This window comes from Chiloscyllium plagiosum, chromosome 26 (genome assembly GCF_004010195.1).
Source record: "Chiloscyllium plagiosum isolate BGI_BamShark_2017 chromosome 26, ASM401019v2, whole genome shotgun sequence".
Taxonomy (NCBI): Eukaryota; Metazoa; Chordata; class Chondrichthyes; order Orectolobiformes; family Hemiscylliidae; genus Chiloscyllium; species Chiloscyllium plagiosum.
The window spans coordinates 5,863,036-5,886,532 of NC_057735.1; the positions used below are offsets into that span (position 1 = coordinate 5,863,036).

General features: G+C 40.0%; 1 protein-coding gene across 3 annotated transcripts in view; it reads left to right on the forward strand.

The window, feature by feature from the left end:
* The first annotated feature begins 3,871 nt into the window (after window positions 1–3,871).
* Window positions 3,872–23,497, forward strand: part of cttnbp2nlb (CTTNBP2 N-terminal like b) — a 130,315-nt gene continuing 110,689 nt past the window's right edge. Inside the window, exon 1 of one of the 3 annotated variants that reach the window (XR_006315474.1) lies at window positions 3,872–4,431. The gene's annotated coding sequence lies outside the window, so the exon portion shown is untranslated. Of the gene's footprint in view, window positions 4,432–4,657; window positions 4,681–23,497 lie in introns of those variants that run through there. The other 2 variants (XM_043716376.1, XM_043716377.1) reach the window with 2 other exon arrangements.

Below are 23,497 nucleotides of genomic sequence, written 5' to 3' on the forward strand. Positions count from 1 at the left end.
GGCCCACAGTGGGCTTGTGAGGAAAATGATAGGTAATAGAATAAAAGGGGCAGTAGCAATGTGGATACAAAATTGGTGAATAGGAAACAGAGCAATGGATAGTGGGTATTCTTTGGGCTAGAAAAAGGTTTTTAGTGTACCTTCCCAGTGGCTAGTTTTGAGATCCTTGCTTTTCCTGATTTTACACAAAAATGAGCAAGATCTCTGTGTACATGGGAACAATTTCATCATTTGGGGACAAAACAAATCTTGGTGAAATTGTAATCCAAGGAGGAAAATGTGGGACTTTGAAAGGACATCAACAAATAGTGGGGTGGACAGACAGATGACAGATGAGGTTTAATGCAGAGAAGTATGAAGTAACACGGTTAGTACAAATAACATGGAGAGACAATATAAAATAAAGGGGCACTCTTCTGAAGAGTGTGCAGGAGCAGAGAGATACGTACCTAAATCATTAAAAGACTGGACAGAGAGTGATAAATAAAGCCTGTACTATTCTTGGCTTCATACATAGGAGCACAGAATACAAGAGCAGGAAGTTTATGATGAACATATCTAAGACCTCAGCTGAATTACTACATACTGTTCTGAGCATGACACAATAGAAAGGACGTGAATGCATTGAAGAAGGCGAAGAAGAGTTTTCATTGGAGAGAAGGTTGTGGGGAGATTTGGTAAATTCATATAGGTTCTGGACAGGTAGATAGGGAAAAGATATTTTAAAATCATGAGGGCATGAATAGAATAAATAGACAAGGTCTATCCCCTGGGGTGGGGGAGTCCAGAACTAGAGGGCATAGGTTTAGGGTGAAAGAGGAAAAATTTAAAAGAGACCTAAGGGACAAATGTTTCACTCAGAGGGTCGTGTGCATATGGAATGAGCTGAAAGAGGAAGTGGTGGGGCTGGTACGATTGCAACATTTAAAAGGCATTTGGATGGGTATATGAATAGGTAGGGTTCAGAGGAATATTGGCCAAGTACTGGCAAATGGGACTAAGTTAGGTTAGGTTAGGTTGGGTAGCTGGTCTAGACAGGTTGGACTGAAAGGTCTGTTTCCACGCTGTACATCTCTATGACTATGACTGTATGAGAACCAGAGGGTCCAGTTTTAAAGAGTTTGCAAAAAAAAAAAGGAGAGGAAAATCTTTTTCTCAAAGCAAGTAGTTTGAATTTAGAATGTAATGTCTGTAAATGTGGTACAAGCGAGTTCAATAGAGACATTTAGGGAGGGAATTACATGATTATTTAAAAAGCAACAATGTACAGAGTTATGTCAAATGGCATTAGCATTCAGTTAAAATGCTTAGAAAGCCAGAGTAGACAGGATGGGCTGAATCGCAAGTGTGGTGCTGCAAAAGCATAGCAGGTCAGGCAGCATCCTGAAGAGCTTTTGCTCAAAACCTTAATTCTCCTGCTCCCCGGATGCTGTCTGACCTGCTGTGTTTTTCCAGCACCACACTCTCGACTCTAATCTCCAGCATCTGCAGTCCTCACTTTCACCAGGATGGGCTGAATGACAACTCTATGATTCACAATGAGATAAAGAGTATTGAATAGGCATCAAATCAGAATCTATGCCTATATGGATTTGTGGTAGGCCATTTGTCCCCTCAAGCCTGCTCACAACACCAGGTTATAGGCCAACAGGTTTATTTGAAATCACAAGCTTTCAGAGCAGCACTGCTCCTTTGTCAGGTGAGATGACAAAGAAGCAGTGCTCTGTAAGCTTGTGATATCAAGTAAACCTGTTGGTCTATAACCTGGTGCCATCTAACTTCCGACCTTGTCCACCCAAATCCTAAACCAGTACCTCCACACCACGGCCCCCATCTAATAAGATCATAGATAGACTGGAACGTATTTGCAATTCCACATTTCCACTATTCCCGATTGATCTGCCACCACGGTATAAGCTTTGCCGCAATGCTTAAATAAAACAAAGAATAACGAATCTTCGCGATCTGAAACAGGCAAAGGCATAAATTTTCTGTAGAAACTCATGCTGCCAGATCTGCCATGAAAACAAAACAGTTAACGTTGAATCCAGCAATTATTCTTCATGATTGTACTAATGGGTCGGACCCGCTGAATTTCTCCAGTAATGTTTCCTTTTGTTTGTGGTAATGCTTATTTCAGCTTCTGTAACTTAAAAACCAAACATGAGTAACAGGATACTGAAAGATTCAAAAGATGTCTGTCTATTACACTCTCTGACTTGAAGACACTTTACACCCAGGTCAGGGCCTGGGCTAGTACTAAGCTATTTAGTTACAGGACTAGCATACTTTTCTAGCATGTCATGGTTCCAGAGGCCCTAATTAAGATGCAGCATGATACCTTTACATCCTCAGGTCACATTCCATGTTACAGTTCTGATAGCAGCAGCATGTCTTTGAAAGATACGCTGCACACTAACTGACACTGATAATGTGTCCCTGGTTAATCAGAAAGTCGTCACCCTCAATGTCACCAACGCCTTAAAAATGACACATGATACAACTTATTGTCTGCATGAAGTACAGTAAGTACCTGCTATATTGACAGTGGAAGGCACACAGAACTCTACCAGTCAAAAATTAAAACAGATGTTTAACTTATCTTTGCATTAAGGCTGTACTTTCAAATGAAACTAAACATATCCAAATAAACACGCCCAAGTAAGCAAACAGAATACATGAATTGCTAAGCTAACACCAGCAGTCAATTGAAAAATCATGAATGCACACTCCCCTGCTCTTTGCTTTTTGAGTCACAGAGAGGTACAGCATGGAAAAAGGCCCTTTAGTCCAATACATCCTTGCCGACCAGATATCCTATATAAATCCAGTCCCATTTGCCAAACCCTCCAAACCCTTGTATCCCTCCAAACCCTTCCTAATCATACACACATCCAGATGCCTTTTAAATGCTGTAATTGTACCAGTCTCCACCGCTTCCTCTGGCAGCTCATTCCATACATACACCACCCTCTGCATGAAAAAATTGCCCCTTACATCCCTTTTACATCTTCCCCCTCTTACCTTAAAACTCAAAGCTCTGAACCAAGCCCACTCTCTTGCCACTACTGCCCAAAAATATACTCTTTAAAAAAAACACTATATTCCCCGACTGTAACCCCAGCATACAAAGCATTCTGTACGATTGTTTAAGATGCATTGATGCTTGCCTTGTCATATTGAAATCACATTAGGATGCTAGATTGGGGGGGGGGGGATGACAGTCTCGTGGTAATTTCGGTTGCCTGTTAATCCAGAGACTCAGCTAATGTCCTGAGGAACCTGGTTCAAATCCCACCAAGGAAAATGGTGGAATTTGAATGCCATGGGGGAGAAAAACATCTGGAATTAATCATGAATCCATTGTCAATTGTCAGGAAAAACCCATCTAGTGAGCTATATGTGACTCCAGACCCACAACAATGACACTTAACTGCCTTCAGAGCAATTAGGGATGACACACATCCTGTGAATGAATAATATAGATGTTATTGTATAATATGTTATTGTACTTGTACATAATCTTCACATTTTAGGAAAGTTCCTATCTTCCCTCATCACCTTAACAATACAAAAATTAAATATTTAAATTTAAAAGCAAACACATACATACAAGTATAAGAGAATTGCTGCAGCTTGTCTCAATTCAACTGGTAGCAAACTTTGGAACAAAACTTTGTTTCTTGTGACTGCATGAGGCCCGCCCCTTCGTCGACGTCTTAACCTGACGGCCCGCAAAGGGGCGGGGCCTGGGGAACAAAAGCAGCCCCGCGACAATCCGCATGCGCAGAAAGTGAGCAGTGAGAGGGCGGGACGAGGCGAAGCGAATGACCGCTGGAGGTGGGATTCACATGCTCACGCGTACCCACCCGGCCCAACTGCGCATGCGTACTGTTTGAGCATCAATGGAGACGGGTCTCCTTGCTGTGTATGCGTCGCTATTGATTGACGTTGAGTTGGAGCGAATGAGACACGTCTGGAGGGCGCGAGGACGCACCTTCGCTCATATGTAGAATCTGATTAACGGCGAGCTGCGCGCGAGGGCGGGACAAGGGCGGCCACCGCCCATAGTGCATGCGTAGAGATTGCCTGACGGGGAAGGGGAACAACTGCTGGGCGGAGATCACGATCTCTCCGCCTCCTGTCGGGAAGAGCTACGGATCGAAGACTTGTACGCATGCGTCGAGCCTCGGGTGGCAAGAAGAGAGGGCGGGCGCGGGGCGTGGTTTAGCCTCCACCCGCCCCCTAGGCCTGATTCGATTGGAGTGCGTGGGCAGCAATCCGCGCTCGCTATTGGGCAAAATGGCTGTCAGGCAACTGAGATGACTTGCCGTGCTGAAAGAGGCGGGCGAAAAAAAGTGAGAAAGAGAAAAAAATCAGAGATTTTCCACCGGCTTCGAGAGGAGAGGAAAGGGAAAAAGGGCATTAAATGTAAGTTTTTTTAAAAAAAATCTTATCTTCTATACTTCTCTTCATGATTATGGTGAATGTTTGTTGATATTCATTTCTGAGCTTTATTTTCTCACAGGATTTTTTTTCTTTCTTTTCCCTCAATTTTATTCTAATTTCTTCCACGGTTCTTTTTTTTTAATTCCTTTTTTTTCTCCCCAAGTCAGTTCGGGGTTTCTTTTGATGCGGAACAACAAAGCAGGGATGGATTTGCCTCAGAGTCTGAAAAAGGTTAATATTATGTAGCTTTTATAAATCCTTCCTTCTGCTTCGATTAGAAAAAGATTCAAAATCTTAATTATTTCTGTGCTGGGGGGAAAAAAGCCTTGACGACTAAGTGTTTCTTTTAATCAAGCAAAGAAATCATAATATCTGCTCAAATCTGTTCCTGAGAATCTGTTATTTTGTCTTTATTTAATTTTGAGTTTGGTACAGTTGCACCAGGAGGGAATCAGCACTGATTTTTCTTTCCACTATTTTAAGGGGCCAAAGACACCAAAACTACAGCTGGAGTTGTAAAGCTCCAGTCCAGCAGTTATTGAGTAAATCTATTTCTTGATCTACAAGAAATGAAGCAGAGCCCAACAACAAAGTCAATCCCTGAAAGGTTTGTTTGAACTGAGGTAGGGAAGTTCACTCCCCATCCTCCATTGTTGAGGGGAATGAGCTAACTGGGTATTTATTTCACTGCCATTTCCGGGACCTGGCTGTGGACAAATTAACTATTCTTTTTACCAACGCCTAAACAATGAGACAGAGACTTGAGGCTATAATTCAAGCTGAAGCTTGCAGTACTTGCACTTTCAGGCAAGGTGTTGAATCAGTGCCCCATCGTCTTGCGTAGATATTGAAAACCCAGTGTGTGCTATTTGAAAGTAGTGCTGAGGGGTTCCACACGATATCCTGGAATAATACTTGCCCCTCAGTCAATCTGCTGAGCAACATCAGGTTTAGCAATTCTTACATTGTTGCTTGTGGGAGCTTTCTGTGTGCAAAATGGCTGTGTTTCTTGCATTGCAGCTATACTTCAAAAGTATTCAATTGACTGTAGTTTACATTGAGAAGTCCTGAGATCGTGGTGTTGTATAAAGGTAAGTTTTTTTAATGGTCTTATACTCGAAAGATACTTGATTGATGGGAGGTACTTCTGTATCAAGTATGAAAAATGGTTTATAAATGAGTTCTTTGATTTGAGTTTTTTCTATATTTACCATAGTTTGAGTTCCTATTTTTGTTTTAATAAATCAGAAATAATATCAAATAAGTTAAAAGCAGTTCCATTTTGCAGATATGTCACTGCTTGGGGCCAAACTTTCTACTTTTAATGCAAGTAACAAGTGAAATGACAAGGTTTGTACTGTATTACATATTTTAGAGGATAATTGCAGAAAAATGCATATCTTGTTTAATTCAGAGTAAATTTCATTTTTTTAATAACTTGGTATCCTATTTGTAATTGTTTTTGAAGATTAGTTAATAATACACTGACTCGTCTTCTGTTCGTATTTTCTAATGGTCTTGTCTAAGGTCTGTTCTCCATATAATTATTCACATGTACGTATTATTGAGTTATCACGAATTGTGCTTTGCTGTCATAGTATAAACAGTTGACTATGTCACGCTACTATGATAACAGGCCTATGAATATACATTTAAAGTATGATCAATTGTTGAAAGACTAGCCATCTGTGGTAACTTTTGAAGTCAAGAAGTTATGATTTACATCTTTTTTTCATTCAATGCACTTTAAGCTTTTTGTGGTAATAACTCTCTTTAATCAGTGGGTGCTAATTGTATAGATGAATCCTGCTCACAAAAAGAGGTGACTAAACCTAACAGTGAGAGATTTGAATTAACCCTTACAGTCAGTCATTCTCTGATAATTGCCTCTGTGTTGGTAACTCTTTCTCTCTTGACGTTTCAACTGTCCAGTAGCTCGTTCCAAAACCTCTTTCAGCTAATATGCTTAATGTGTTTTCTTTCCTCAAAGTCACAAATAACATCCTGGTGACTGTGGCAAAGGTAAATAACTCCCTCATCTCGACGTAGATTCCATCTATCTGTCTCACTCCTACACACACACACACACACACACACACACACACACACACACACACACACACCCCCGGCGCCAGCAGTCGACTCAAAATGTCATCTGTTTTTCACGCGAGAGATGCTGCCAGGCCGACTGAGTTTCCTCAGCACTGTGTTCTTAGTTCCAGCATCTGCAGTTCTTTACTTTATCCCTCATCGTTCTCTGCAGTTTTTGGAATGGTTGATCACATCACCCTCCTCCAACTTGATTCTACTGCTGTTCAGCTGAATGCAGCTGCACTTACTTGTTTGATTCCATTCCCATTTGTCTAATTAAATCACCTGAAACACTTCTCAGCCAAAGTTTTACCTCTGGAGCTCCCCCAAGGACCTACCCGAGGCTTTTCCTGTTATCTATTGGTTCCTGGTCAAATAAGACCTTGATTTTAAAATCCTCATTCTTGTTTTCACATCCCACCATGGCATCATCCCTCCCTGTATCTGCAACCTTCTTCATTTTCACAAACCTCTGCAATACCTGTGCTCATCTAATTTTGATCTCTGAATCTCCTTAATTACTCTACCTTTGGCCATGCCTTCAGTTGTCTTGACCCTAAGCTCTAGAATTACCTCCATAAACGACTCCATCTTTATTTCAACCTTTAAACCCTTCCCCAAGCTATTTTTATCTTTACCAAGCTTTTGATCACCTAACATAATATCATCTTATCTGGATCAATGACATCAATGGACATAGAGATGGTGTGGACAAATGTTGTTAATGTTGGAGGTCAGCCATAATCTAGTTGAGTGGCAGCCAAAGCTCAAGGAATTGAATGGCCAACTCCTATAAGTACTTCTGTGAAAGACACATGACATTTTATTATGTCAAAGGCTGTACATAAATATTATTGTAGAGTAATAGTCATACATCATGGAAATAGACCTTTCAATCCAACCAGTCCACACCGACCACGTTCCCAAACTAAACTTGTCCCACCTGCCTGCGTTTGACCCATATCCCTGCAAACCTTTCCCATTCATGAACTTATCCAAATATCTTTTAAATGTTGTAACTGTACCTGCATCCTCCTCTTTCTCTGGTGGTTCATTCCACATATGAATCATTCTGTTTAAAACAAAATGGTTGACCCTCGTGTCCTTTTTAAAATCTTTCTCCTCCCACCTTTAAATATGCCTCCTAGATTTGAGCTCCCCACCCTAGTGAAAAAACCCTAGTCATTCACGTAACTATGCCTCTCAGGATTTTATGAAACTCTAAAGGTCATCATTCAACCTCCAATGAAAAAAAAGTCCCAGTCTTTCCAGTCAATTTTTATATCTCAAACCCTTCATTCCCAATAACATACTAGCAAATCCTTTCTGAGCCCTCTGCTAATTCCTAAACTCAATGCTCTGACCAAAAAGGCAAGCATACCAAATGCTGCCTTCACTATCTGTCTACTTTCAAGGAACTGTGAACCTGCACTCCAAGGTTTCTTTGTTCAGCAACACTCCTCAGGACCTTACTATTAAGTGTATAATTCCTGTCGTGATTTACCTGTTTCTTTTTTTTTTGTCAATAAAAAAATTGCAATTCTTTGCAATTTTCTGCTTTGTATTTTAGTGTCATGTGACAGATTTGTTTTTAACACTTAAAATATCCAATTTGTTATGTGTTGAAAATGTTGATACTTCATTTTCTGTTTTTGGACTCTGCGACCCAGGGGAAAAGACATTGGCTACCCACCCTATCTATGCCCCTCATGATTTTATAAAATTGTATAAAAGTCACCCTTCAGCTTCCGACACTCCGGAGGAAAATAGCCCAGCCTATTCAGCCACTCCCTGGAGCTCAAACTCTCTAACCCTGGCAACATCCTTGTAAGTCTTTTCTGAACCCTTTCAAATTTAACAACACCTTTCCCATAACTGGGCATCCAGAAATACACACAGTACTCCAGAAGAGGCCTCACCAACATCCTGTACAACCTCAACATGATGTCCCAAATCCTATGATCCAAGTTTTTTTTTTAGACACATTTAAAGCAACAAGTAAATAGAACAATAGAGTCATAGTTATACAGCATGGAAGTAGACACTTTGGTCCAACTCATCAATGTTGACTAGATATCCTAGTTAATCTAGTCCCATTTGCCAGCAGTTGTTCCATATCCCTCTAAACCCTTCCTATTTATGAAGCCATCCGGATGCCTTTCAAATATTATGATACCAGCCTCTGCCACTTACTCTGCCAGCTGATTCCATACATGCACCACCTTCTCACTTAAAGCCCTCTAATATTAGACTCCCCTATCCTGGGAAAAAGACCTTAGCTATTCACCCTATCCATGCCCCTCATGATTTTATAAATTTATATAAAATAGCCCCAGCCTCTTCAGCCACTCCCTGTAGCTCAAACTCTCCAAGTTTCGCAACATCCTTGCTATTAGCAGGAAGGCCAGAATAGAATGCAGTATTTCAAAAGTGGTCTAACCAATGTCTTGTACAGCTCTCAACTCTCAACTCCTATACTCAATGCAAGCATACCAAATGCTCCCTTCATTATCCTGTCTACCTGTGACTCTACTTTCAAGGAATTATGAACCTGAACTCCAAGGTCTCGTTGTTCAGCAACACTTCCCAGGACCTCGCCATTAACTGTTTAAGTCCAGCCCCGATTTGCCTTTTTTTCTTGTTTTCAGTAAAAAAAAATTGATTGCAATTTTCTGCTTTGTAGCTTAGTGATATGTGACAGACTTGTTTTTAACGCACTTTTAGAATGTCCACTTTATTATCTATTGAAAATTTTGGTACTTCGTTTTCTGTTATTGGCACTATATTTGCCAATGTTATTGTTCTCTGTGTAATCTCACAACTGCTTTGTTACACAATGTTGGAAAACTTCCATTCTAGAATCTCCCTTTTAGAACTTGTAAAGTGTTTGGGCACTACTGTTTAAAAATCATTATGTTGTAGGGAGGTGTAGTTAGACTGAGCAAAAATAATTGTCTTCCTCTTGGATCACTCTAGAATAAGGGATTTGTTGGGAATAATGAATACCAGGTTTTGGCTATATAGTGGAGTTATTGACCCTGAATTAGTTGGGAAAACAATCGTAGGTTCATGTCAAATAATATGTAAAACTGCTGGATATTTTCCCTGGTTGGGAGTCTAGACCCAAATGACACAGTCTCAGTATGCAGGGTAAATCATTTAGGACAGAGATGAGGAAATGTCTCTTCACTGAATGGGTAGTACCCTATGAAATTCTCTGTCACAGAAGGATGTGGAGGTCAAGTGTCTGAGTACATTTAAGAAAGCAATCAATTTGTTTAGATACTATATGTATCATGGGTTATGGGGAGAAATGAGACTATGGCATAGAGATGAAGGATCAACCATGATCAATGAATAATGGACCAGGTTTCTATAAAAATGATGAAGTCATAAGTTGCAAATTGCCATAAGGTTCTGGGTGATTCTTGCCACTTTACCATTAGCCCTGTGAAAATGAAAACGCATGTTCATTCTCCCTCCAAGTGTCAAATAATTGCTGAATTAGCTTTATAAGCAGAATTGCTATTTCTTGACTCAATGATCCTATAAATGGGATGATTTTGGAGGACCAGAAAGTGAACAGTTGAAACTGTGGAGTTTTACTGCAGCTAATGAAATATTCTGAGATTTAAAAGTATGGATTTTTTAAACTTTTCTATTATGTCTATCTATTGCCTGCCTCATGCTTCCATCCATTCTGGCTCAGTATATCTCTCTGTAATTACTGCATTCTAGTTTTTCATTTGTTTTTCTTTACTGTCCTTAAGTTTAATTAGTTCAGGAGCTAGACCTTTGCTTCTATGTACACCAAAATCCTAGATGCCCTGTTGACTTTGTTAAACCATCATCCGTTTGTAACACCATTTCAGTTGAATAGTGAAGAATACCATTCAGCTGTCATGCACACTGTAGGGTGTCCCATTTCAACAACATATCTGACTGATTTCTGAAACTATGCACTAAAAGATAAAATGATAACTGACCTGGTGTGAATCCTCTTGTGCACCTTCTGTTTGCATAATTGTCTCACGAATAACCTATCAACATGCAAATCTGGGGGTGGGGTATCAGTAATACATCACATCTTTGCTTATCAAGGTATCTGATACAAATTAAAGTGACCATTCTTATGTGTCCAAACAAGCCATTAGTAAATTTTCATGTGTTTACTTGATTTGGAACCATGCTTTTTCTTGGTAGTGGCTGTTTCTAGCCATAATTTATAACTTCTTTTCCTGATGAAAGGCTTTTCAAGATTAATATTAAAATCTGTGGGAAGGAATTTCCACTTAAGAAATTTTTAGGCACTCCCATTAGTCTGAATAAAATTGATGTTAAAACTATATTTAAGCTTAATGTTCTCTCACAGATTGTGAAATCTCTGGAACTCAACTCTTTGGCGTTTTTATGAATTGCACAATCTATCTCTTAAATAGTGTGGTATTAACTTTTCTGGATGAACTTTTATGTGATGAGCAACACACAATTTCTTTATCCATTACTCCATGATGCAAAGTCTTAGCATCTAGAAATGTCAGGTTTGGATATTTTCCAATGTTGAATTTCCTCATTTCCATCCCTGTGCCAAAAAGACCTTTCAAAGTGAACAATGCTGTTTTCTAAAAATCTTTCTTCATTAAATCTTAAAATTAGCTAGTGAAGAAATTTATAAGTATATCTGAAGTCCATGGCTAAATGCCTTCAAAGTGAATTATCACAGTGTAACAACTCAAATTATTTTGTTAATATTAATTTGATTGAGTTGTTATTTAATAGTTAATATATAGTATAGCTTTTAATTGTACTTTAAAAGCAATACAAGTCTAAAATGTGGTATGCTATGCCAAGTACTGATGTGAAAAATTTTGTTATAATTCAAATCTTATGCTGAAAGGTTTTTTATTTTAAGTAAATGTCGTAATATTAGGCTATTAAGATTTTTATTGAACATACTTAATTAACTTGTCACTTCCATGAAGATTTACTCCAAGCAGAAGAAATTAAATCTGGAAATTGTAAATGTGGAGTTTATCAAAGACCAGACAAAGGACCGTCTGTTCAGCAGGGAACAGCTGCATCAGGGTCACAAAAGATCAAATGTGGCAGGAAGGTAGAGCAAGGAACAATGATCTAGAATGAAGAGATTAAGCATGTTGTTCCCAAACTGCTTCAGCTTACTAGAGCTGGAGGGTAACTTGCGTATTTCCAAGTTAATCAGTTGCATTTTACACTTTTTTTTTAATGTGCAGTATTACTATTTCTTAACTAGCCCACATAGTCAACATTATTTGGAGTAATTGGACAATAAACATCTTAAGGGATTCATTTCTTGGTCCAGTGAATATTTTGTGTGGAAACGATTACCATCACTCCAGTTTGAAACTGTCTTTATAACTAAGACTTGAAATCCACTTTCTATTACAAGAATGATGTTAAATGTCAAAGGCCAGAGTCAGTGTTGTTGTCCCCTGAATAAATGAGAACAGCTTGTCTCTCCTGTATCTGGGAGTTTATTCAACTATTAGATTTCCGCAGTTATATACTGGAGCTTGGCAGTACCTTAGTGACGGTTACCTGATGGACTATTTGAAACAGCGGACAGTATATCAGATGTTATTCTCCAGAGGTGAGAGCATTTTCAAGTTTCTGTGTGCGAAGATACGAAAATGTCAAATCTATACAAAAGGAATTGTTCATCTATACTATACAGTTAATTTATATTACTACAAATAAAATATTTCACAATTTTCTGATTTTTTTTTTAAGGAGTTCTGTCACTTTAGTTTGGTTTGCTACTGTGCAACTAAATGTTGACTTTGTTTTTAATTATCATCTGCTCTTGCTTCTCATTACAACAGAATAGTCTGTCTTTATATTTATTTTACTCTCTACATTGAAGCCTGCAGCTAGATTACCATGGCCTGTGTTAGAAACAGAAATAGGCCATTCAACCCAAGTCTGCTCTGCCATTTGATTGGATCATGGCTAATCTGATAACCCTCAACATCACTTGCCTCCTTTTGCCTCATAACCTTTGAGTTTCTAATTGATTACAAATCAATCTCCGCCTTGAGTATAATTAAAGGCCCTGTCTTGACAGCCTTCTATGGTTGAGATTCCACAGATCGACTGCATTCAATAGAAGAAATTCCTCCTCCTCAGTCTTAAATATACAACCGCTTGGTTGCATTATGTCCTCTAGGTCTAGATTCTTTCACAAGGTGAGTCTATCTCTCACATCAACCCTATCAAGTAGCCTAAGAATTTTTGAATATTTTAAATAAGTCAGCTCTCATTCTTCTAAATTCCAATGTGTACACACCCAACGTGCTCAACCTCTCCTCATCAGACAGACACTTCATACCGGTATCAGTCTAATGAACCTTTTCTGGACTGCCTTCAATACCACTATGTATTTCTTTAGCTAAGGGGTCCAAAACTGTTTTCAGCATTCCAGCTGTGATTTGACTAGTTTTAGGAAGACCTCTCTATTTTCAAGACACTGGAGAATAAAAATAAAAGCCAACGTTCCATTTGCTGCCCTATTACCGACTGAACTTGGATGCTCGCTTTTTTGATTCATGGATGATGACTCCCATACCCTTCAATTCTGTAACTTTCTCCATTTAAATAATATTCGGCTCCTCTGTTCTTCCTTCCAATTGCATAATTCACATTTTTTCTCTATGTTCCATCTGTCAAGTTTTTGCCCATTCGCTTAACCTGTCTATATCCCACCACTGACTGACTGTCATCCTTACCACTTGTCTTCCTGGCTACTTTTCAGTCATCTGCAAAATTTGGCTTTGGTACACTTACTCATGACTTGGTTGAAGAAAGTATAATTATAAATAATTTTTGCACCAGAATTGATCTCTGTGGCATTACCTGCTACTCTCCATCACTCTCTTTATGCTGTTTTTGAATTAACTAATCCATTCTAGACTCCATTCCTCCATTTTGAATATATCACTGTATACCACGTTTTGACCCCAGTTTGCCTATCGGACCAACAGATCCTTGTCAGAAGCCATATCACGTGCCCTTCACTCCTCCCTAGAACATCTTGACACCAAGAACAGCTATGTAAGAATCCTACTCATTGACTACAGTTCAGCTTTCAACACGATTATCCCCTCGAGACTGATTAAATTTAGTAATCTCTGCTGCCTGAACTGCTGTGCTCTTCCAGCACCACTAATCCAGAATCTGGTTTCCAGCATCTGCAGTCATTGTTTTTACCTAATCTCTGACTAAGCCCCACTCTCTGCAACTGGACCCTCAGTTTCCTGACCAACAGGGCTCTATCAGTGAAGACTGGGGACAATTTGTCATCCTCACAAACACTCAACACTGGAGCCCCCCAAGGGTGCATACTTGGCCTACTGTACTCACTGTATACCCATGACTGCTTCACCAAATACCAGATTAATGCCATTTACAAGTTCACTGATTTCATCACCATAGTTGGTCGAATCTCAGATTGTGACCAAACAGACTACAGATAGGAGATGGGGAAAACCTGGAAAAATGGTGCACTGAGAACAACCTAGCTCTCAACGCCGGCAAAAACAAGGAACTCATTATTGACTTTTGGCAGGATGTTACTCATGCCCCCCTACACATTGACTGACAGCACAGAGATGGAATGAGTGGAGACTGTCAAGCTCCTGGGTGTGGTCACCCATAACACGCTTTCTTGGGCTCTTCACGTGGACTCACTAGTTACAAAGACCAAACAATGTCTCTTTTTTTTTCCTCAGGCAGCTGAGGAAATTTGGCATGGCGGTGGATACCCTTGCCAATTTTTATAGATGCATCATTAAGAGCATTCTGTCTGGATGTATCACTGCCTGGTATGGGAACTGTACCATTCCAGGTAGGAGATGGTTATAGAGTGGTGAACTCGGCCCGGACAATCACTAAGGCCAACCTCCCATCTATAGAATCCATCTACCAGTCCTGCTATCAAGGAAAGGCTGCCAGCATTCTCAAAGATCCATCCCACCCTGCCAATGTTTTCCTACAACCTCTGCCATTGGGAAGAAGGTAAAGAAGCCCAAACACATGCACTAGCCGGTTTCGTAGCAGTTTCTACCCATCTGTTGTTAGAATACTGAATGGACTCTCAAATTCTAACATTCGCCTGTACCTGTGTTTTTGTTTTTGCCGCTGTTAACCTATTATTTACTTATCTATGCTACTTAATTTTATGATCTGCCTGTATTGCTTACAAGACAAAGCTTTTCACTGTGCCTCTGTACACGTGACAGTAAATTCAATTCAATTTTGTGGTCCACTTTCTATCTGTTTTGGTATGGTGATTATATCTCCTCATACAATTTGGCCACAGAATAAGAAACTGTCGTTTTTTTGTTCCAAAGCTTCATCCACCTCCCGTTGATCATGTGCATATTAAGCTTTAGCAACAAGATTCACAAATAAGAGATTGCCCTGAGTTAACAAATGCCTGACTTTATTTCTTTGAGTTATTTCTGCACTTTAACAAACATTTGCCAATATCAAATTCTGGGTGAGCTAAGACTATATGACCCTACCAGTACCCCGAGTGTACCTAAACCTCTTGCACAACAGAGTTTTGAGAAGGTAGCACACCACTGCCTTTTCAGGTGCACTTAAAATTCTGCTTTTGCCAGCAACTCCCAGATCCTGCGAAATATTAAAAAAGACTTTCTGCTCCAACCTCATGTAATATTTAGGCCTTCATAAGTGTAACTATACATCTTTTTCATAATTTCAGAATAATATAGTTCTGTGGCCCAAATAACTTCCTCCACAAAGCTTATCACCCCATTGGCTTCCATATCATGGTTAACCAATTATCTGTATCATTTAGAAGCCCTTCTGTGGCTTTGCTGAACACTGGGAATTTTCTTGCAACTATACCTCCAAACCCCTCAAAACAGGTTAGTCTGACTCTCACCCCCCCCCCCCCGCACTAATATTTTAATACTTTTTTGAGATTCTCTATCAAACTGTAACTTGTCTCCTGGCTTCAAAAGTTGCCGATCTTTGTAGTGCCAATCGCAATTGTTCATTCTCTGCAATTTTTTTGCTTAGTGATCACATCTCTTTTTAAATTGTTCTGATGCGTTCACATATGTAAATGCAAATTGTTGTCTTCCCAGCTCTAAAGAAGGCTATTCAGGTAGTTGTGTTTTTCTCATTCTGAAGGTAATGGCAAAGCTATGTGTTTTCCTCTGTTTTAAATATTTAGCATCAAAAATGCAGTGATCTGTGTCTTAACTCGTCCGCACCTAAATAGTCCTGGTTCCTTTCTATGTCCGTGCAAAACATTTTTCTGAATATTAAGACCAAGTGTGGCAGGTATTTCAGTTCCCTTCTGAACCGTGTCTCAGTAGGTTGTGACAATTCTCTTTTTATCACGCAGTCATCATACTTCAACTAAAGATGTAATGAACTAGATCAAAATGAAACAGCCAATTACAAGGTTTATTGAGTGAAAGAAAGGAATTTTATTACCTACTAACCAAGAGGGGAACATTTTAAAATGACATCAAACAGATGCACACCGTCTGAGGCCGTGGTTGTTAATTGTTGACTGGTATCCTCAGTAGTAGTGAATTTTGTAGTTATCGTTGAGCTGTGGATGAATGGGTGTTTGTCCAATCTCATTTCTCACTGAGTGCTATATTCTGAGATGATGAAAAAACCATGAGAGGGAGAGGCATTCAGTGAATTCATTTTTCCTTCTCGCTATTCTGCCAAGCTGCTACTGAAATCTGGTTCATTTATATATTCTAAAGGCTCCATTTGTCTTTCTAAGTCGGCTAACTGATAAGTGAGCCTTTCAACTCCCAACATACAAATGTGAATTAAAATGGGATATAAGTTTCCTTTTTCTCTGGGACCTGACAAACCAACCCATTGCCACTGCAACTGCTATCTCCTATCCACCCCAACCTACCCTCTGCATTCCCTCATTTACCTGGCTTGCATCCTACCCACCTGGAACCTTAATCTCACACTTGCCTCATGTACTAACCCTTTCACAGGAGCAGTCAAAGTGGCTGACTACCATACTGGATGTTTTAAGTAGCAGAATGTGGCAACAAAAGTAACATAGTTTGCTTCCCCTGACCACTTTGCATAATATTGGACTCACCAAATTTGAAGTACTGTCCACATTTGTGAGGGAGTCCTCATTGAAATCTTCTGTCAAAAATAAGGTGTTCATTCCTAATGTAAAGAAGTAGGAGCGGAATGGTAATCTTATTGTGATTGATACTCTTTTTGGAAAATCCGGCTCAATGTCTTTAGATGAAATGGTAATCTTAATGTAGACAGTTTTCTTTATTTCACACTGGACTTGTCTCAATCTTTAGTGATATGATCATAGCATCCATTTTTAGTCCATACTTGTCCTTTTTTGTACAAGCATCTTAATTCATGATTTCACATGTTCAAATCAGATGAATGTTGAAAATTCGATAGTCTACATCTTACCACCATCATTAACAATTTTAATTTGACTCCTCATCATTCTCTCCAATTAGTCAAGGAAAGACATTGAAATTTTCATTGCATCTATTAAAACTATTGTGTTCTAAAAAATATTATTGAAGTTAATTGTGTTCTAATTCATGGCATCATCATAGTAAGCGAGTATTGTATTTTCTGTGTTTTTAATGGCATTTTTTATAATGGGATTCCAAACTACACACACCACTCTGATCTAGCCATGCTCAATGAAACAAAATAATATCTCTAAGGCTTGAAGTGCCAATGTTCTCATTTTAAAGGATTGTTTTTGAAACTAGTCTCCCAATGAAGATTTTTCTCCTGAGGGTTATTAGTATACAACATTATTTTCCACAGAGAGCAGTGGAGGTAGGGGCAAAGACCATGTTAGATTTGACAAGAGGTAGACTGGAAAGTGGAATTGTGACCACAATCAGTATGAAGTTGCAGAGCAGGCTTGAATGGCCTATTCCTAATTCATATGTTCATTTGTATGCATATGCTGAGAGTCCTAAATCTCTGATTATCCACATCTTTTGGTTTCCTTTTTTGTGTGTAAAGCTATTCATAGATATTTTCTCCAAAAATATTTTGCCCCTCGTATCTATCAAATTGTAGCTGACACCAACTGCCTATTCCACTAATCCTCACCATAAATGATTTTCAGTTTTCTCACTTTGCACAACCTGCTGTTTGAGATTTCACCAAATTTGGACTTTGAATTCCATATCCAGGTTCAAGTAATTGGACAAAAAAAAGTACTGATCGCTAGGGTATCCAATTTACAATTCTTCAATTTCAATAACACTCATTTCCCTAAATCTATTTTCTGTCAATCACACCACTTCCTGTCTGTGCTGAAACATTTCCTCTTGCATTCTTAAATTTTTGTAAGGAGCCTCTTTAAAAATAGTAAATTTCCTTTTGAAAATCCAAAAATCTTTATTGCTGTATTCCCTTTGCTGAATAAATTACTTTAGAAATTCCTGTGATATTTGTCATATATAATTTGCCCTTAACAAACCATGCTGACTTGCTTTTTAAGTGTACCCTATTTCATTTTGAGTTCTAAGAGTTTGCGCATTGACATTAGGTTAACTGACATACCCATACCATGTTGGTTCTGTTTTAATCACCAACGGAAACCTGGAGGGATCAGGGTCCTAGTTAAAATGAAGGGGGAAATGTAGCCCTTCCATTTCTGAATGCTGCAGCTTTACACTGCAAATGATGAGGATATCAATCCAAAGCTGGCAGGCTGTCTTTAAATATGTAGATCAGGCCCTAATGATCTCATCAGGGCTGACTGCTAATTGCAGTATACTCGTCCTCCTACCTTTGTCCCATTTTGTCTGCTGCCTCACCACTAGGTACATTGCCTATGCTGCTCAGTAACTAGTCCAAAAGAGTGGGTATGGCATGGGGTAACTTACCTGCTGATTCTATTGATTTTTTTTTTTGCCCCTCCCCCCCCCCCCCCCCCCCCCTTGCTAAATGTGTTTAGCAATTTTTGAGTCGGAAGAGAACATGCAAACATTGGCATTGGTACACATGCAGCTTCAATAGCCATTCCGTTGTGTCCTGACTGCTTTGTAACACTAAAAATATACATTAAATTCTAATTAGCAGTAAATATTACAACAATAAGGCAATTTGCAAGCAGAAGAAATGCTAAATAAAACTATGGCAGGTGGAGGAACTACAAATTTGAACCTTAAGGGGGGAGGTCTGGAGGAATCTGAGAGCTTGGTGCCTAGTCAACTGGAAACATGACCACGTGATGAAGCAATTAAAATTGGGTGCATACAAGTGACCAGAATTAGAAGAGCGTAGATAGCTTGGAGGACTTTTATATTGAAAAGTAGTTGTTCAGCTTTTCATGCTCGCTTCATGATCCAATGCAATCATGGCTGATCTTTTAATTTAACTCCATCTTCCTACACCATCTCCAAATCCTTAGTCCAATTTAAAAAATAATCTCTATCTAAAACGCATTTAATAATTTGAAAACTTTCAATCTGCAAGGATAGAGAATTCTAAAGATAACAATACATCAAAGAAATTTCTATTCATATCTTACCTAAATGACCGATCTCTTTTTTTTTCCTGAGATTGTGGTCTCTAGTTTTCGCCCAGTGAGAGGAAAGCTCATTGCAGAATCTGCCTCATCAAACTCCTTTTGAAGGAGCTAACTACATTCTTCTAATGCCAGGAAATGGTCTGTTGAACCTTTGCACTCCATCTGATGCTCGTAGTCCAGGTGTATCAATTTACCTTTGCAAGTTTTAAAAAAACTTGCAATAGCTGCATCTTAATAAAGTTCTGCCACTATCACGTAACATGGAATGGTTGTGTGGATCTTCGCCGAAATCACAAATTCATATCGGATGTTTGCAAGTCACTTGAAAGCAGTACCATGGGTAAATTTTGATATTCAATAAATATTATTTGTTCCCAAGCAGGATTTAGTTAACCAAGGCAGCAATCTAGTTCTTATTGTGTGTGTGTGTGTATATAGAATCCGATGTACAGCATGGAAACAGACCCTTCGGTCCAACCCGTCCATGCCGACGAGCTATCCCAACCCAGTCTAGTCCCACCTGGCCCATATCCCTCCAAACCCTTCCTATTCATATACCCATCCAAATGCATCTTAAATGTCGCAATTGTACCAGCCTCCACAACATCCTCTGGCAGCTCATTCCATATACATACCACACTTTGTGTGAAAACGTTGCCCCGTAGGTCTCTTTTATATCTTTCCCCTCTCACCCTAAATTATGCCCTCTAGTTCTGGACTCCCCACCCCCAGGGAAAAGACTTTGCCTATTTATCCTATCCAGCCCCTCATAATTTTGTAAACCTCTATAAGGTCACCCCTCAGCCTCTGACAGTCCAGGGAAAACAGCCCCAGCCTGTTCAGCCTCTCCCTGTAGCTCAGATCCTCCAACCCTGGCAACATCCTTGTAAATCTTTATTAAACTCCATCTGCCACTTCTCAGCCTATTGGCCCATCTGGTCCAGATCCTGTTGTAATCTTAGGTAACCCTCTTCGCTGTCCACCACACCTCCAATTTTGGTGTCATCTGCAAGCTTACTAACTGTACCTCTTATGCTCTCATCCAAATCATTTATGTAAATGACAAAAAATAGAGGGCCCAGCACCGATCCTTGTGTCACTCCACTGGTCACAGGTTTCCAGTCTGAAAAACAACCCTCCACCACCACCACTGGCTCTTCTACCTTTGAGCCAGTTCTGTATCCAAATGGCTAGTTCTCCCTGTATTCCATGAGATCTAACCTTACTAATCAGTCTCCCATGGGGAACCTTGTCGAACGCCTTACTGAAGTCCATATAGATCACATCTACTGCTCTGCCCTCATCAATCTCTTTGCTACTTCTTCAAAAAACTCAATCAAGTTTGAGAGACATGATTTCCCATGCACAAAGCTATGCTGACTATCCCAAATCAGTCCTTGCCTTTCCAAATACATGTACATCCTGTCCCTCAGGATTCCCTCCAACAACTTGCCCACCACCGAGGTCAGGCTCACCGGTCTATAGTTCCCTGGCTTGTCTTTACCACCCTTCTTAAACAGTGGCACCACGTTTGCCAACCTCCAGTCTTTCGGCACCTCAACTGTGACTATCGATGATACAAATATCTCAGCAAGAGGCCCAGCAATCACTTCTCTAGCTTCCCATAGCGTTCTCAGGTATACCTGATGAGGTCCTGGGTATTTATCCACCTTTACCTGTTTCAAGACATCCTGCACTTCCTCCTCTGTAATATGGACATTTTGAAGATGTCACCATCTATTTCCCTACAGTCTATATCTTCCATATCCTTTTCCACAGTAAATACTAAATGAATATTTTGCATCAGTATCTCCCCCATTTTCTGTGGCTCCACACAAAGGCCGCCTTGCTGATCTTTGAGGGCCCCTGTTCTCTCGCTAGTTACCCTTTTGTCCTTAATATATTTGTAAAAACCTTTGGATTCTCCTTAATTCTATTTGCCAAAGCTATCTCATGTCCCCGTTTTGCCCTCCTGATTTCCCTCTTGAGTACCCTCCTACTTTCTTTATACTCTAAGGATTCACTCGATTTATCCTGTCTGTACCTGAGATGTGCTTCCTTTTTCTTAACCAAACCCTCGATTTCTTTAGCCCTCCTCCCTACCTTTTATCTTAGCCTGCTTGGCACACCCTCTTCATTCCTGAAGAAGGGCTTATGCCCGAAACTTCGATTCTCTTGTTCCTTTGATGCTGCCTGACCTGCTGCGCTTTTCCAGCAACACAATTTTAAGCTCTGATCTCCAGCATCTGCAGTCCTTACTTTCTCCTCAATTTCTTTAGTCATCCAGCATTTCCTATAGTTACCAGCCTTCCCTTTCACCCTGACAGGAATATACTTTCTCTGGATTCTTGTTATCCCATTTCTGAAGGCTTCTCATTTTCCAGCCGTCCCTTTACTTGGGAACATCTGCCTCCAATCAGCTTTCAAAAGTTCTTGCCTAATACCGTCAAAATTGGCCTTTCTCCAATTTAGAACTTCAACTTTTAGATCTGGTCTATCCTTTTTCCATCACAATTTTAAAATGAATAGAATTATGGTCGCTGGCCCCAAAGTGCTCCCCCACTGACACCTCAGTCACCTGCCCTGCCTTATTTCCCAAGAGTAGGTCAAGTTTTGCACCTTCTTTAGTCGGTACATCCACATACTGAATCAGAAAATTGTCATGTACACACTTAAGAAATTCCTCTCCATCTTAAACCTTTAACAGTTGATGTTTGGAAAATTAAAATCCTCTACCATAACCACCCTATTATTCTTACAGATAGCTGAGATATCCTTACAAGGTTTCTGAAGGTTGTGGCTCAGGTTGAGGTTTAGGGTGTTGGTTTGCTCGCTGAGCTGTAGGTTTGATATCCAGATGTTTCATTACCTGGCGAGGTAACATCATCAGTGGCGACCTCCAAGTGAAGCGAAACTGTTGACTCCTGCTTTCTATTTATATCTCTCTCCTGGATGGGGTTCCTGGGGTTTGTGGTGATGTCATTTCCTGTTCGTTTTCTGAGGGGTTGATAGATGGTATATAGATCTATGTGTTTGTTTATGGCGTTGTGGTTGGAGTGCCAGGCCTCTAGGAATTCTCTGGCATTCGAGAACCACCTATACGACGTATTCAAGAAGAACGGATACTCAAAAAACACAGTGCGCAGATTCCTCAATAACAAACCACGACAAGCAGACAAAACACAGCCAGAAACCCTGACCACCTTACCATATATAAAAGAAGTTTCAGAAATGACAGCCAGACTACTGAGACCCCTCAATCCAAGTAGCACAAACCCACCAACACTCTCAAACAAAAACTAACAAACCTAAAAGACCCAGTACAACCCATGGACAAAACCAACGTCATCTATAAAATTCCATGCATGGACTACCACAAACACTACGTAGGACAAACAGGAAGAAAGTTAGCCACCAGGATACATGAACACCAGCTAGCCACAAAAAGACACAATCCCGTCTCCCTCATAGCCCTACACACGGATGAAGAAAAAAACCCACCATTTCGACTGGGACAACACATCTATCCTGGGACAGGCTAAGCAAAGACCTGCCAGAGAATTCCTAGAGGCCTGGCACTCCAACCACAATGCCATAAACAAGCACATAGGTCTAGATGCCATCTATCAACCCCTCAGAAAACGAACAGCAAATGACATCACCACAAATCACAGGAACCCCATTCAGGAGAAAGATATAAATAGAAAGCAGGAGACAACAGCTTCGCTTCACTTGGAGGTCGCCACTGATGATGTTACCTAGCCAGGTAATGAAACATCTGGATATCAAACCTACAGCTCAGTGAGCAAACCTACATCCTATATCCTTACAAGTGTTTCTCAATTTCCCTCTGACCTTTTGGGGGGTCTATAATACAATTCCAATAAGGTAATCATCCCTTTCTTATTTCTCAGTTCCACCCAAATAACTTCCCTGGATGTATTGCCAGGAATATCCTCCCTTACCACAGCTGTAATGCTATCCCTTATCAAAAATGTCACTCCCCCTCCTCCTTTGCCTCCGTTTCTATCCTTCCTGTAGCATTTGTATCCTGGTACACTCAGCTGCCAGTCTTGCCCATCCCTGAGCCATGTTTCCGTAATTGCTATGATATCCCAGTCCCATGTTCCTAACCATGCCCTGAGTTCATCTGCCTTCCCATTTAGGCCCCTTGCATTGAAATAAATGCAGTTTAATTTATTAGTCCTACCTTGTCCCTGCCTGCCCTGACTGTTTGACTCACTTCTGTTCTCAGCTGTACCCATCTCAGATCGATCTCTTTCCTCACTATCTCCCTGGGTCCCAACCCCCCCACCTTACTAGTTTAAATCCTCCCAACAGTTCTAGCAAATTTCCCTGCCAGTATATTAG